The 12,314-nt window shown below is 40.6% G+C and overlaps 1 non-coding gene across 1 annotated transcript; it reads right to left on the minus strand.

Annotated features, from left to right (window-relative positions):
* Positions 1–10,038: 10,038 nt before the first annotated feature.
* TRNAL-AAG lies at positions 10,039–10,119 on the minus strand. The gene has a single exon. It is a non-coding gene; the product is annotated as a tRNA-Leu (tRNA).
* Between the last annotated feature and the right edge of the window lie 2,195 nt (positions 10,120–12,314).

Below are 12,314 nucleotides of genomic sequence, written 5' to 3' on the forward strand. Positions count from 1 at the left end.
AAAATGAGAAGAAGAAGAAGAAGCAAAAAGAGAAGAAATGATTTGCAGTAACTTCAATAGTTCTCCTTGGCTCGAAGAAGTCTCGGTTGAACCCTATCTCAGTCTATTTCTCCATTTTTAGAATCTTTTCTCTCTGTCACTCTCTGTTCCTTCTTTCTCTCACTCTCTCTCTTCTTCCTTTTTTTTTCTTCTCTATTTTTCTCTCCCTCTCTTTTTGCTCTCTGCCCCCTCAAATGATGGCCTCCTCTTGGAAAATCTCCCCTTTCCTTTTATGTCATCTTTTAGGGTTTTTACTAAAAAGCCCTTTCCTATTTAACCCTCCCAAACCTAGGCTTAGATTTCTTATCTTTTAAAAATGAATTTTCCTTTTTTTAACCCTCTCTTTTCGGTTAGGTTCCTTTTTATTTTCTTTCGTCTTTTAACCACTTAGGTTTAGGTTTTCCTTTTTTAAAACCTTTCCCGTTTTATTATTTTACCCTCCTCCTTTAATAGGTTTAGGTTTTATTCTTTTGAAAATCTCTTTTCTGTTTTACCCTTCCTTTCTGGGTTTGCTTTGGATGCCATGTGGCACCTCCTCATGGGCTTAGCACCAATGGGCTTTCCCATGGGCCAAGTCTACACACTCTCTTTTCATTTTATATATATATATATATATTGGGCTTTTCCACAGGCCAAGTCAATGTACTTTTTTTTTCTATTTTGATGTATCTAAGACAGAAGTCGTTGATCCTCTGTGTATCGTCATCGTCAGGGGTGACAAAAATTAGGTGTCTACACATAACCGACGAAACCTCCATCCTATTGTTGGTACTTTTCGAACATATCTTTATTGCCTGTTATATCACGTGAATATCTGTTGTTGAGAAGCCAGGGCATTGGCTTGTTCTGTGCCTAGAGAGCTGTCTTCACCACCATTGAACTTGTTTCTACATCATTCTTCTTGTTCACCCAAATAGTCTTCGTGCTGGTTGTTTTATTGTTCTGTTGCACTAGATTCTTTGTAGCCTTTTTATTTCTTATGTTTTTATTGGGCTAATAAAACTTTTCTCTCTCCTACATGGGGTTAGCTTGCAACATTTAGTTGCAGTGTTTAGCAGTATGCCCATACATGTTACATTTATAGCACCCATTACATTATGCATATGAGGAAAGAAATGATTCCTAGAGAAGTAATTTCTATTGGCATTATTCATTCTATACTCAAAAATTCTATGGCCATAAGCATTGCAACATTAACAGTAGCCATAAAATGGAGTGTACCTGGGTTGTGCAACTAACTAACTAGGTAGATTACTCTAAGATTTTTGATGTGTCAATCTTCTTCCATTATATCTATGGCTACTTTCTTTAGCTTTATAGGATTTCCCATAATGCCTTTACCTTTCACAACCTGATTTGATAACTCTCCCTCATAACCTGGGCCAAACTTGATGTGTGTAGGTCTCTAGCAACTTAGTATCTCATCAAGTTTGTTGGTCCATGGATTAATGACTGGAGAAGTGCTTTCACCTGATTTCTTTAGTTTGTTTCTCAACATGAGTACATTTTTCTCAAGCATACAGCAATCAATAGACTTGAGGTCAACTTATGAGAGTGAGAAGATATTAGCACCCCATATCTCTCAATTAAACCGGTCTTTTTACTAGATGTTTGAGTTTGAACTTTCTCCCGTAATAACATATCCTATACTAGCATGTAAGGCTAACTTATAATTGATCATCATGATTCAAATATATAAATAGAAATTAAGCATGTTATTTCTATATGTAAGGATTGCTATTTACACTAAAAAGAGTTACATAAATAGTCTACATTGTGTTAAAAATGAATGACCAAAGAGAAATATATACCTGAAATCAAATCCAACAAGACAAAAAAGTGGGAAAGAGCGTTACCAATGCAAATGCAAAGTATTGAATATCTCACGGCTCATGTGAAGACGGATATATGGCTTGCCTCTCTTTCGTTGAACAGAGTAATGACTATGTGAAATGGATTCGGGTCACTCAAAATTCGGGCAAAGTTATGGCTATAAAAAGAGGTTTTGTTTCTCAGATGTTGGGTAAAGTAACGGCGCCACAAAGGATTTTTGGTGCTTGGCATTCGCACCTCGGACAGAGTAAAAGTGTTACAAGGGACTAATGGGGCTTACATGAAAGGGGATGGTGGAAAAAGTGAGAAAAATACGGTGTTGATTGGTAAAAGGGTGGTTTTGGGTTACTTGGGGTGCGGACAGTAATGAGGGCACGAATCTCGAGATATGGGTTCAGGGGAATGTTGAGGTTGGCTAAAAGAGGGCTCTCCCTCACTCAAAATTTGTTTCAAATGGGGCAAAACTCACTGTTCCCAAGATTAGGAGACTTCCTTTGGAATGGGGAGGGGACCCTTTACGGCATCGTGGGTATGGATCTGCGGAGGCCTTCGTGTGCTAGACCCTAAAAATGGGTTTTTTTTTTTTGTTGTCTTATTTATCCAATTTTTGGGGTTATTAAGATGGATGAGGGTCTCTGTGATCGGGGAAGGTTAGTAGTACATCCTTCAGCATTTGGTAAAATGGGTCTTTGGAATCATTTTAGGGACATGAGGGCGATATGGTTTGGGTGCAGGTGCAAGAGCCCTCCTCGAGAGAGATACTGATGTTTGTTCATATCCTATTGTCGTCATCACAAGAGTGTAAACATTGAATTTTGTTATCCCCGACGATGACAACAGGACACAGACAAACATCAGTATCTCTCTCAAGAAGGACTCTTGCCCTTACTCCCAAGCCATATCACCCTCACATCTCACATCCCTAAAAATGACTTAAAATACCCTTTTACCATATGCTGAAGGAGGTACTGCTCCCGACCATGATAGTCTAGCTACTCGATAGAAAATTTTATGAAGAGTTAAATGGGAGAAAAAAAACCCTAGAAAAGCCAAGAAAACCCTGAAAATGGACACCTGAAGGCGTGCCATAACCGCAATGCCACGGTTTCCTTAACTTTGATGCTGTAAAAAATTCTGCGACTTCGTGGACATGTGGGGGACCACATGCCCAAGTGGAGGTCACCCCTATAAATAGAGGTGACCCCCCCCCATTGCACACTGGAAGAGGCCTTAGCCCCCCTCCACTCCGTCCCATTCCCTATTTTATGCTCTTTTGAGCCATATTTAAGCTTTTTCAAGCCTTTGTCTTGCTTTGGTCCCCCTTCCATTCATGAGTTAGATTGCGGTCACTCTGTCCCAGGTTTGGGTTGCCTAGGACCCCCTCTTTTATGCATTCCCTAGCATATATTTTGTCTATTTATAGTCGTTATTCTGTCTGCATCAGAGTAGTCAGAGCCTCTTTAGCTATTACTCTGTCCGAATCTAGGTAACAAAAATCCCATATAAAGCCATTACTTTGCCCAAAGTCTGAGTAAGGAAATCCATGCCCTTTCGGACCAGAACCTTAATCTGGCGCCTTAGATCAACTCAACCATCTCAACTGATACTTTAATAAAATGTAGAGATACATTCATAGTTTTAACCATTAAGCATAGCCACATCTGCCATCTTTATAAGTAAGATGTAGAGAAATTCCTTTATACACAACCATTAGGGTTGACCACATCAACCCTCTTTGTAGGTAAGATGTAGATAGATTTTTTTATACATGCAACAATTAGACTTGACCATATCAACCCTCTTTATAGGTAAGATGTGGAGATCCTTCATACTTTCAACTATTGGGCTTAGCCACATCAACCCTCCTTGTAGTTAAGATGTAAAGAGATTCCTTTATATATGCAATAATTGGACTTGACCACATCAGCCTTCCTTATAGGTATGATGTGGAGATCCTTCATACTTTCAACCAAGACTTGGCCACATCAACCATCCTTATAAGTAAGATATGGAGATTCATCTACTTTCAACTGCTGGGATTATACACATCAACCCTTCTTATAGGTAAGGTATGGATAAATGAAATGTACTAGCAAGTATTTTCCATCATCACCTTTCAGAATCGTGGGGTGCGACCCATTTTGAGGATTCAAGCTGCAGGAGAAGTATTAAGCATATGGTGAGGGGATATGCAATATTGAATTGAATGAAAATTTGTGTGTATCTTCCATTGATATGAGGGGTAAATATATACATGAGTACAATGGATCAATCATCCCAAATTAGAGACTAATTACTTCCTAAAATAGTGCTGGTTATAATGGAAAGAATCAAAGAAGGATCAATCAAGATCAATTATCCTTGTCAGCATATATACAAGATATGAAAACTCATATGGTAAGACTCCCCCTCAAGTTGGAGCATGGAGGTCACAAATGCCCAACTTGGAACTAAGATGACGAAATGGTTTGCGACCAAGTGACTTGGTGAAGAGGTCAGCTAATTGGTCTGAACTAGCAATTTTGGTTGGCTGTAAGAATCCTTATTGAAGTTTCTCACGAACAACATGGCAGTCGATTTTGATGTGCTTGGTGCGTTCGTGAAAACTAGGATTAGATGCAATGTGAAGGGCCTCCTGATTATCACAGAATAATGGTGTGGGGAAAGGAGATATGATCCCTAAGTCTTTCAAAAAATATGAGATCCAGACAAGCTCGCATGTGGCAACAACCATAGCCCAGCATTTTGCTTCGGCAGAGGAGTGTGATACAATGGTTTGCTTCTTGGTCTTCCAGGAGATAGGACTTAAACCAAGAAAAATACAATAACCAGTCATGGATCTCCTTGTAAGCGGACAAGTAGCCCAGTCAGAATCACAATAGCCTCGGAGTTGTAACAATGAGTTAGCAGAATAGAAAATATCTTGTCCTGGTCCTGGAGTAGCCTTCAAGTATCATAATAATCGATGAGCAACATGCATATGAGGCTGGCGGACTAGTGCATAAATTGTTTGAGAATATTAACTGTGTGAGTGATGTCAGGACGAGTAATTGTAAGATATATCAATTGCCCGACAAGACGACGATAAAGTGATGGATCAGACAGTAAATCACCGGTGTGTCTGTGAGGCATAAATTTTGCTCCATAGGAGTCTCGGCTGGTCGGGTTCCAGTAAGCCCCAAATCAATGAGTATGCCCAAGACATATTTATGCTGAGAGATACATATGCCTTTGGCGGAGCGGGCTACCTCAATCCCCAAAAAATATTTCAAAGGGCCAAGGTCCTTGATATAAAAATTATGAAACATAAATTCCTTCACCTTAGTGATCATGGTGGAATCTGACCCGGTAAGAATAATATCGTCCACATAGAGCACCACATAGACAGAGCTATGAGGCCGTTGGAGAACAAATAAGGAACGGTCGGCCTGTGATTGTTGAAAACCAAAAGCAAGTAGCTTACTGGAAAATTTGGAAAACCATTGACGGGGCGAGGCCTGCTTCAACCTATATAAGGATTTTTGAAGTTTGCAAACAACATTCTCCCCCTTGCATCGATAACCCGGAGGGGGTGTCATGTAGACATCCTCATCTAAATCCCTATGTAAGAATGTATTATGAACATCCATTTGATGGAGACACCATCCTTTGACAGCGGCAAGGGCAATGAGGGTGCGAACGGTAACGAGTTTCGTCACCGGGGAAAAAGTGTCATGATAATCAATGCCTTCCACCTGGTTGTAACCCGTGGCAACGAGGCAAGCTTTATATCGTTCGATAGAACCATCAGAATGCCTCTTGATTTTGAACACCCATTTCGAACCAATGGATTTTTTGTGAGGTGGTAAAGGAACTAGTGACCAAGTGTCATTCTCCGTTAAGGCCGTAATCTCAGCCTGCATAGCATCATGCCACTATGGGAACTTTATTGCCTCAGCGAAAGTTGCATGTTCAGTAGTGCTAGCTAAAGAGGTTAGAAAAGCAATATGATTCGAAGAAAAACAAAAATATTGTAAATATTTTTGAAGTGGGTGAGGAGTACCTTGGACCAATGCTGAAGAAGGCAATTGTGAAGGGGTAAACGTGCAGTGATAATCGTTTAAATGGGTTGAAAGCGTCCTAGTACGCTGAGGGCAAGAAGAGGTAGTAGGTTGGGCCGGGTTGGGCTCAACAGGTGCATTAGAAATTGGAGCATCAGGAGGAGTGGGTTCATCAAAGTGGAGCTTTATGATATGTTGAGCAAGGGGGACCCAAAAAACATCTTCATCATCAGTTGGGGAAATGGGGCGCACAGGGGCAGGGGAAGCATCGGGTATAGATTGAAAAGGGAAAATATGTTCATGAAATATAGCATCACCAGATACGAGGACCTTCCCAATGGTTAAATCATTAACCCAATATCCTTTCTGTGCATAAGGGTAACCAAGGAAAACACAAGGAGACGCCCCTTTGTCAAACTTATGTTGAACGGAAGTGTTTCTAGCAAAGCAAAGACATCCGAAAACACGAAGATGTGCAACTCATAAGGGGTTTTACCATGGAGGACTGAAGTGGGTAAGTGGTTGATGGCGTGAGTGGCAGTGAGGACGCAGTCCCCCCAAAATTGTAAAGGTATGTTGGCCTGAAAACATAATTCCTGGGCAACAGTTAAGAGATGTCGATGTTTACGTTCCACCACACCATTTTGTTGGGGGGTGAAAACATAATTGGACTGATGAATCACTCCCAACTGTTATAAAAAATGAAGGCTTGGGTGGTTAAAAATTTTGGTTCCTTGATCAGACCGAATCACTTTAGTGGGTACCCCAAATTGAGTTTTTATCATGAAAAAAAAATTTATGAATTAAATTGGGAACTTCATCTTTGGTTTGCATTAGAAATAGCCAGGTGCTTCGAGAAAAATCATCTACGATGGTCAAAAAATAACGGGCACCGACAAAGTGGGTGTGCGCTATGGTCCCCAAACATCAAGATGAATCATATCAAAACAAGCAATTGTAGATATAGAACTATTAGGAAATGGTAAACGAGTCTGTTTCGCCAATGGACAAACAGTACACAAACAGTCCTTATGAAATAAAATACTAGAGTCCAAATTTTTCAAAGAAGAAATAATAGAAGAACCTGGGTGACCGAGGCGGCAATGCCATAGGTCAAAAGAGGAACGGTCGTCAGCAGCAACAGAGCGATGGAGAAGATCCAAGAAATAAAGGTCACCACATCATTTACCCATCACAATAGTCCTCTTCAAGCGTAGGTCTTGAAAGAGACAAGAGGAATTAGAAAAAATAACAGCACAAGAAGCACTAGAAGTGATCTTAGGAATGGAGAGCAAATTAAAACGGAATGTAGGAACGTACAGCACATGCTTAAGAGTGAAAGAAGAATTTAAGACAACATCACCTATGTGGGTAATAGGGGTTTGGGTGCCATTAGGTAAAGTGATAGGTAATGTATGGGGTGGAGTAGAAATATTGGAAAAAAGGGATAAATCACAAGAGATATGATCGGTTGTCCCGGAATCGATTATCCAAGGGGGGGAACCGAAGGAAGAGACCAAACAAAACTTACCCACAAGTGATGTAAGAGGATTAGAGTTACCGACATTGATCAACGCCAAGAGCTGAGTGACTTGATCAGTAGACAAGGTGGGCGTGGAAGATGTAGGTGCCGAGGAGACCACGACAAAGAGAGGAGCAGTAGGGCGTGAAGGACCACCACGAGTGGTGGTGGAACGCGGAGTCTGGCCATCTGGATACCTGTGTTTCTTAAAGCAATGGCTCTTAGAGTGCTCATCTTTGCCGCAAAAAGTACAGTGATAAAGAGGTTTAGAGCACTGATTGGTTCCTTTGGTAGAGCCAGCGGTAAGTGCAATGGACTCGGTCATTGGGGCAGGAGTGGATTAAATAGAGCATTGGCGCTCTTCTTGTAATAGCAAAGAATAGGCCTTCGCAACCGATGGAAGAGGGTCCCTCAAAAGAATCTGACTTCGAATGGCCAAGTAAAAATCATTGAGGCCTTGTATGAAATCCATGAGAGAATCATATTCAAACAAGCCATGAAGTGTAGTAACAGTGCCGCAAGTGCACGTCGGTAGAGTGCGATAAGAAGAAAATTCATCACAGAGACCTTTGAGTTTAGTGTAGTAAGCCAAAATGGAGTCATGGCCTTGGAGAAAGGTGGAGATGGAATGTCGGATTTCAAAAATCCGAGGAGCATTCTTTTGGGAAAATCGAGCATGTAAGTCGAGCCAAGCATCACGGACAGTGTTGAACCAAAGGATACTGTGAGCAATAGTCGGAACCGTGGAGTGATCAATCCAAGAACGAAGCGTACTGTTACAGCGAATCCAAGACAAAAAATCAACCAAAGTAGGCTCCAGTTTGGGCAAGGAACCATCGAGAAATTGGAGTTTGTTCTTGGCTTCAAGAGCCATTAGCATGGCGCGATTCTAAGTGGGAAAATTGTCACCATCAAGCAGCGGGGTGACGAGGGTTGTACCCGGCTGATCAGAACTATGAAGAAAGTAAGGAGAGGTGGGTGAGATGGTGGTAGCAACAACAGGAAGTGGAGCTATGGGATCGGCCATTGGAAAAGAGAAAGAGAAATGCCCAAGAGCCGTGTCTAAGCTAATACCATGTTAAGCATATGGTGGAGGGATATGCAATATTGAATTGAATGGAAACTTGTGTGTATCTTCCATTGATATGAAGGGTAAATATATACATGATTACAAGGGATCAATCATCCCAAATTAGAGACTAATTACTTCCTAAGATAGTGTTGGTTATAATGGAAAGAATCAAAGAAGGATCAATCAAGATCAATTATCTAGTTAGCATATATACAAAATATGAAAACTCATATGGTAAGAAGAAGGGGTTGTAACGGTGTAGGCGGAGGAGGAGAAGCCCAAGCAATTCAGTGAGGTGGAGAAGCTGAGGAAGGCTTTGGTGGATTCGTTCTACAACACGGATTGAGGACTAAGAGCGTCTAGTGAGACGACAGCCAAGATCGTCGAGCTAATTACCCAACTTGATGCCTTGAATCCCACTCCCGCTCCCACCGACGCGCCATGTCAATGGCAAATGGATTCTTGCGGAAGTCTCCCACTCTCTCATCAATCAAGACCATACATTTTAATCGTATGATTAATATGATTTTCAGAATGAGCTTCATGGTTTTCATGGTGGAACCGCGGAAGTTTATAGATTTTTATTTATTTATTTATTTATTTTTCATTTTATAAGAGTCTAAATTAGGGCAAAAAAAAAAAAGATATTTTGGTAAGGAAAATGTTGTTGAACTAATGCTTGCATCATATGATGCACAGTAACAACTTTCAAATAAGCCAAAGGTTGGTAGGCCCACCCATAACCCCACATGACAAATACAAATTAAATCACCAACTCGGATTCCTTTATACATGCAACAATTAGACTTGATCACATCAGCCCTCTTTATAGGTAAGATGTGGAGATCCTTCATACTTCCAACTATTGGGCTTGGCCACATTAACCCTCCTTATAGATAAGACGTAAAGAGATTCTTTTATATATGCAATAATTGGACTTGACGACATCAGCCTTCCTTATAGGTAAGATGTGGAGATCCTTCAGACTTTCAACCAAGAATTGGCCACATCAACCCTCCTTATAGCTAAGATATGGAGATTCATCTACTTTCAATGGTTGGGATTATACACATCAGTCCTTCTTATAGGTAAGGTATGGACAGATGAAATGTACTAGCAAATAGTGTCTTTCAAATTCCAGACTAATAAGGTCACAAGCAACGAAGCAAAAGAAAAAAGAAAAAAAAAGGAATTACGCAGCACCATGAATAGAAATTTGTGAAATTGCGGATTATAAATCTTATCCACACACACACACACACACACACACACACACACAGAAAGAAAGAGAGATTAAAGATACCTGGAATTGATGGATATGAACTAAACCAGAGTGCTTGAGAGTAGATGGTTTGCTAAAACCTAGAATTGAGAGTCTTCTTTTTTTGGTGCAAGAACTAGAGTCTTTGGGTGTTGGGGGTTTTCTCACCGGTTTTAGGGTTTTTAAGTTTTAGGTACGTGCAAAATTAAGCTACCCCATAGAATATGGTAAGAGTCGGGTTAATGGCAGGATGAAAAATTATACTTTTTTTTGTTGAGAGTGAGATTTGAACCCACGCCCTTTCGGACTAGAACCTTAATCTAGCGCCTTAGACCAACTCGGACATCTCAACTAATACCCTAATACCATGTAGAGATTCATTCATAGTTTTAACCATTAAGTGTGGCCACATCAGCCCTCTTTATGGGTAAGATGTAGAGAGATCCCTTCATACGTAACCATTAAGCTTGACCGCATCAACCCTCTTTGTAGGTAAGATGTAGATAGATTCCTTTATACATGCAACAATTAAATTTGACCACATCAACCCTCTTTATAGGTAAGATGTGGAGATCCGTCATACTTCCAACTATTGGGCTTAGCCTCATCAACCCTCCTTATAGGTAAGATGTAAAGAAATTCCTTTATATATGCAAATTAGACTTGACCACATTAGCCTTCCTTATAGGTAAGATGTGGAGATCCTTCATACTTTCATCCAAGACTTGGCCACATCAACCCTCCTTATAGGTAAGATATGGCGATTCATCTACTTTCAACCGTTGGGATTATACACATCAGCCCTTCTTATTGGTAAGTTATGAACAGATGAAATGTACTAGCAAGTATTGTCTCTCAAATTTTATGTTATGTGTGAGAGGCTGAAACGAAGCTGGCCAGTACAACTGGCTATGTTCTTTCAAGTAAATCTGTCCCTCCCTTCTGGACTGTGATGTTCCTTTATTTGGGCTGGCTATATTCTTTCAAATACAGTTGGCTATGTTCTTCTTTTTATTTTATATTTAGAGAGGATGATAAGAGAGGCAATGTATTCCAATCATATGGCCAATAAAATCACCTAAAGGGTGGATCAATTCAATCCTTCCCTTCTCAATATAATGGACGAATAAGAAACTAAATATTGCTCTCTCTCTCTCTCTCTCTCTCTCTCTCTCTAAACCCTTCTCCCTCTTCTGCAGTTCAACCTTCCCTTCCCCTCATTGTCTTGATGCTTTCCATCAGAGCAACTTATGAGCATCAAGGCTAGAGCAGATGCAAAAAATTTGCATCTAAGGCTGAACCTATCTGAAAGTTGGGATATTTGGAGCATGGAATCCATCTAAAAACATTTTTTTTGTTAATGAAAGGGGTGGTCGAGAGTGATAATTATACAACATATCCTGCTTTTCTAGGTCTGACTTGAATTTGGAGTCTCCAATAAAGATAGCCAGAGTCTGTCTAATAATTTAGGGAAAAGAACACTGACACACTCTTGCCTTTCCATGGGGATTGGACGGTCATTTCAAGCCCGGCTGTGTCTGGGTGCAGATACACGTCACAGCACACGACCAAGTGGCATTCTTTTCACAATAATTTACTTTATGCTTTAGCACTTTTGATTCTCAAACACTAATTTTTTGTTTTTTGGCACCACTCCAACACTTAATTGAGAAGAGAAGACCATGCAAAGACTACTTGCAATTTTCATCAAAGCGGAGGGACTGAGCTTTGAGCAAGGATAGTGAATACTAGCCGGAAGTATCATAAAATAGGAAACTTGAAACCTGCACTAACGTGCCTACAATCACCTACTGATTTTTTGAACATCAGGTAAGAATCAGGCCCCAGTGGTATGGCTGCGTACATTATGATCCTCCCCACAACCCATACTGGCAGGAGCCTCGTGCACTGCATACATCCTTAAGCAAGAATTAGGTACCCATGGTGTAACAGTTAAACTGTACTATTACAATCATCAGGATGTAGGTTCAGAACTTGGAAACAACCACTCCATGTAGTGAGGGCGAGGCTGTATACATGTGCCCCTCCGTCTACAGCAATGAGAGACTCGTGCGCTGGGATGCTCTTAGGTAAGAAAATCTCACACCCACTAGTAAGAAAATGAACCATTGGACTCCAGTGGAGATTGATAGGATCCGTCGCTGACTTGCTCTGCGTAGGTCATACGAACTAGATTGACTTGCAATGGCCACGATATTCTGAGTGAGCTTTAACAGTAATGTTTACCATCATTTTCAAATATTTTCAAGACCATAACTTGGTTAAAGATTGATATTCTCAATGGTTATAGGTAGACCATTGAAGGTGCTTGGGTGGGGGGGTGGAGGCAATATTTTGAGATGGACAAGCCCTCCATTTTTGTTATGCTTTCTCGTTATCTTAGTAGGCCTTCCAAACATGCAAATCCCCGAAGCATCAACAAAATTGCAGAAACTGCGATGCTAATTAAGACAGCACAATAACGAGTAAAACACCCATTTATCTGAAATTACAGTAAACCACCCGCTTGTTCAGTAACCACACACT

Source organism: Telopea speciosissima, chromosome 7, assembly GCF_018873765.1.
Source record: "Telopea speciosissima isolate NSW1024214 ecotype Mountain lineage chromosome 7, Tspe_v1, whole genome shotgun sequence".
Classification (NCBI taxonomy): domain Eukaryota; kingdom Viridiplantae; phylum Streptophyta; class Magnoliopsida; order Proteales; family Proteaceae; genus Telopea; species Telopea speciosissima.